A 5,367-nucleotide genomic window follows, 5' to 3' on the forward strand; every position below is an offset into this window, starting at 1 on the left:
TGAAGGAAACATAGCAAGCAATTTTGAATCTTATTTCCCCAATCAGACCACCAAAAGATAACCTTTTCAGAAGTTTGATGGCCCAACATCAATTTTTAGTGACCCTGGACCAGCGCTATTAGTGAGCCCCGATATATGGTACTTCCTCAAGCTTCTTCTTTTGCCAACACATGAACAATAGTGTCAGTATAGTCTCCTAGTTTTCAGTAAACTTATGGCTACCATGGCTTGATTTGTCCAAGAATATTTGGTGTTCTCGCATCAAAATTGTTTTGTGAAGCATCCAGGTCATGTATGTGTGTACGTTTAATTAACCCAAGATAGCTAAGATGATTGCTTGTTTGAAAGATAAATCATGCAAGATACTGAAGGAATTTGTACATCATCATCAAGTGATGAACACTTGTATCTAAGATTAGACAGCTGTTAGACTTGTTAAAAAAAAAGATGATTTTTTTCCCCTCACATATCAGAATGATATGTGTGGATAAAAAGTCGATGAAAGTAGACAGGAATCGCAGTTTGGACAAATACATCACTGAAATTATGTGGCATGCATATAGAGATAGACAGATATGGAAAGGATGTGGGAGGGTGAGAAATAGATATTGATGTAAACAGCATAAACTTCTTGAGTATAATATTTGCAGATCAGGACTATTGCAGATAAGGCAATTTCATCAGTGGTTAACTTTGTGATTAAAAACCTCTCTGACAAAATAAAAAAAGAATATTATTTTGCATGAGAAAAAGAAAAAGATTTCTCACCTTGTATATGTTGTATGACCCATTTGTGTTACATGAGAATATCAGTCAACTCGCAAAATTTACAAGATTCAAAGTGCCACAAAATGTATACTCTGCATACATGATAGAGAAATAAATAGATAGATAAATACTTAATAGATAGATATAGATAGATAGATAGATAGATAGATAGATAGATAGATAGATAGATAGAGATAGATAGATAGATAGATAGATAGATAGATAGATAGATAGATAGATATAGATAGATAGATAGATAGATAGATAGATAGAGATAGATAGATAGATAGATAGATATAGATAGATAGATAGATAGATAGATAGATAGATAGAAATATAAATGAAACAAGATTGAAGTATACTTGGATGGTTGGTATACATAGGTAACTGCTGCTCACACATATCAAAGTTCTTCACACTATAAAGACATATAGGAAGTATACAAAGGAAGGTGCATTTCCACTTGACGGTGTTTTAACTATATCCTGATGTCTAATGATATATTGCCCTATGGAAATATATCGATTTTCTGCATTTGTGATCTTTTGGTAAATGATAGAATTCATGCCTCGGTAAAATTAACAGTTGATGTAGTCAACGAGATTGCTAGTTTTTTTCAAGTGCCAAAAATACCTGCAATATGCCATCAATTTTCCAAACAAAGGGAGTGTATGATATATAATGACAATGAGAAAATTTCATTTCATGTCAGATTTGTTGTGGCAGTATGAAATCTGCAACTAATTTTCGGGTGGAGGGTGTGGGAGGGGGTGTCCCCCCCTATCACGGAAGGGAGTTTTTGAATTTTATATCTTAAAATGGGGCCATTTGGTGCATACAAAAGTGACTTTTTCAGCATACTTAAAAAAAACCATTTTTGTTAAAATTGGTGATAAAACCTGTGTTGGTCACTTACAAGTTCGTTAATTGGTAAGTTGAAAACTGCATAAGTGCATTTAAAAAAGTTGCTGACTAGCTAACCTTACACCTTCCTAAAGTACATAGACCCCAGGGTAAAAAGCCCTCGAAAAACAAAAAATTGTCTTTTGCAAAAAGTGGACCTTTTGAAAATTTGGGGGGGGGGGTCGTACGACCCTCCCGACCCCCCCCCCCTTGCATACACCCATGTTACACAAATGCAAAATTAAAGGTCACAAAATTGATGTGCCTTGAATCCAGCTGCATATATACATAGAATAATATATATATATATATATATATATATATATATATATATATATATATATATATATATATATGCAGGACTTGACACTAACGGTGGCCCGGTGGCCCAGGGCCACCAAAAATGCATGTCGGGCCACCAAAATTTCAGAAATGATGAATTTGGTGGCCTGATCGGGCCACCAAAAAAAGTCGGATGTTGCCTTTGGGCTACCTAAAATAAAAGTTAGTGTGGAGCCCTGATATATGTATATATATATCTATATATATATATATATATAAATGATATAATATATCATTTTTATATATATACAGATATAAAAATAAAAAATTTTATAAGTACTGCAGTACATCTTTACATGAGAAATAAATCATGTGATATTGAGTTGCTGAATTTCCCATACAAGATATTGTTTTTCATTTTCATGAGTACTGGCACAACTAACAATTTTTTTTTCCTTTTTTTTAAAATAGAGTTTTGGGATGTGATTTTAAAATCACCAGGAAGAAATTTTTCATTGACTCTTGTTTGTTTGCTTGGATGGACCTTTTTTTTTTCTTCTTCTTCTTCTAGCAAAGGTTCATCCAAGGTCCTTGTGAACAATTTTATGAATTTGTGCATTTTCTTTTCACTGTTTATTTCGTCTCTTGTAAAATGGCTCTTCATTACTAGTATGTGCCTCTAAAATGTAATGAAAAAATTGAGTGTAATTTTCATAATGATTATGATGATGATAATGATAGAAGTGCTAATGCCATACCAACGACATATATATTGCCATTTTTTTTTGTGACAGACATTCAGAAATATCAATATTTCAAAATATTTCTTTTTTTTTCAAGATGATGGCCATCCCTCATTCTTCAGTTAAATGTGGTGTCCATTTAAAGTTGCTGAATGAATTGATATTCACTGTGTAAGATATGTGCAATGAGCTGCTATCTAAAAGTGTTTTTGTTTCAATGTTTATTTCTCCTCTCTGAATGAGAGGGCTTGTCGATTTGTGAAGTCATCAAGAGGCATTAAAGTGAGGTGCTTTCTTCCTTGCGCATATCTGAAACTGGAACATTAGGAGTCACGGAGACGTAATGTGATAATGCAGACACATTCTATGTACATAATAGTGGCTGGCATGTCGAACAACTGAAAACCTTGATATCATTACATGACTACCATTTTAACATGACAACTTTTGTGATATTTTAGGCACTGTATGGAGATTATCACTTGACATCAATAAAGATTGAAAAAAGAAATCTTGCTTCACTTGTATTGTTTTGCAAATAATGATTTTGTAATCATTTGTGTGTGTGTGTGTGTGTGTTTTTTTTTTTTTCTAGTCAAGAAAGATAACATCTAGGTTTTAAATGTCATATTTTTTCATGTCACGTTTGTGTGTGGGTGTGTTTTTCTAGTTGAAAAAGACAGCACCTGCGTTTGGAATGTCGTGTTTTATACATATTTTTAAGATTTTGGGGAAAGTGAGCAGATTTGATTTCAGCAATCTCCTGGTCCGAAAATAATCATATTTACAAGATAAAAATATGGCTTTAATCAAACAGTAATATTTGACCACACATGCAAATTAGATGAGATAATCGCCGATGTTGGACTATGAGCTAGTGTTTTGATCTACCGTGCAGTATTGAACAATGAAAGCATGTTATAATTAAAGACAGCCAATCCCTTTTGCATGCAAATTTTTGAAAAATTGGTGAGAGTACTTAGGTAGTGAAGAAAACACTATTTGGAAACCTCCTGTAAATTTTGAACTCAAGAGGGTCTTTATTTGTTTAGTTAGGCTGACCGTTAAGATTTGAATGATTTTTTTTTTGAACTACGAAAAAATTACAAATCTAAACTACTAGTCTAGTTTTACAGACCTGTGTGATGCACTTAGTTGTACATGTAGTTCATGGAAGTGATGTGTTGTTATTTGCCATCGATAACGAAGTAAGAGAAGCTAGTGAATTCTTCTTTTCTGACAGCTTTAACATGCATATCTTTTTGTTCGAAGTACATCTGTATAAGTATCATAGTATTACAGCCACAGGAGGATTAATGTATGCAGCTGTGCCTATAAGTACACAGATATATACAGTGAGCGTTTGGTGCATTATTTGAATTTTAACGGCTAATAACGTTCAAATATCAATAGTCTTGTCATTCTGGTGGAATATATCATGTTCTGTGCTATTTGGGAAGGAATGCAAAAGGGAAGGCCCATCTTTAAGACGTATGATTTTTGTTTGTTTTATGCAGAATATAGAACCTATGAGCCAGGAAGGAAGATAACTCTCATATCCCATTCCTGGTGTAGCCTATAGAATACCAAACATGACTAAACAAATGAAATTTGGCTAATATTGTGAGGGATTACAGCAGGACAACCTTCATATAAATGTTGATTGAAAGAATGCAGCAATATTAGTAGAACACATTAGTGAAAATTTGAGGAAAATCAGACGATCCATTCAAAAGTAATATGAATTTTTAAGGTTTAGTGCCGTCATCACTGGATGTGAGAAGACTGTGTGTGTGTGTGTAGAATGATATAAAGAAACTATAGGGAAAATTCAGCATATTTTCACTTTTCTCACTGATAAAAGAGCACTTGACTTGCCCCTCTCAGTAGGCAGGAATTATATAACCGCCTCTCAGTGGGCAGGAATTATATAACCCATAATATATGCCAGTAACAAGTCTAGAAAACATGTACACTTTTCAAAAAAATGATTTTTTTTGTGGAATTCTCTTTGTATATTCCTTGCATTGTTCTGCTCATGTGACATAATAAACTGGAATAGTCTTCTCATCCAGCTGTGACTGTGCAGAAAATGTAAAAGTGAATAAGTTTTGAATGAATTTCTAATTTTTCCTCAAACTTTCAATGATGTGCTCTACTGATATTGCTGTATTTACTCAATCCACTTCAAGAAACTCTCGCCAGGTTCGGAGTTACGTGGCAAAAGAAAAATGGGAACAAAATAAAGACAAATGAAACAAAAACAATACCAGTTGGAGAACCCGGGCATCGATCCCGGTACCTCTCGCATGCTAAGCGAGCGCTCTACCATTTGAGCTAGCTCCCCTTCTTGAATCTCCCGGTAATTACAGCGTATATATACTATAGATTTATTGATTAATTTTACTGGATTTTTGTTAAATTTACTCATAAAAAATATTCTGGATACTTAATGCTAGAAATAATCAAATATAAAATTATTCATGTTCAAATTTTTCATTTTTAAAAGTAGAGTTTATTCCAGTATTTACCATTTTCAGGAATTTATAGTATGTTTTTATTACATGATAATGATCGAGACTTGTTGTTTCCCACCGCCCCCCCCCCCCTTTTCCTTAGCACCTGCAGTATGACCGTGTGTAGAGCTAGCAAGAGTGAAGTAAGCACGTGT

Source organism: Diadema setosum, chromosome 18 (genome assembly GCF_964275005.1).
Source record: "Diadema setosum chromosome 18, eeDiaSeto1, whole genome shotgun sequence".
Taxonomy (NCBI): Eukaryota; Metazoa; Echinodermata; class Echinoidea; order Diadematoida; family Diadematidae; genus Diadema; species Diadema setosum.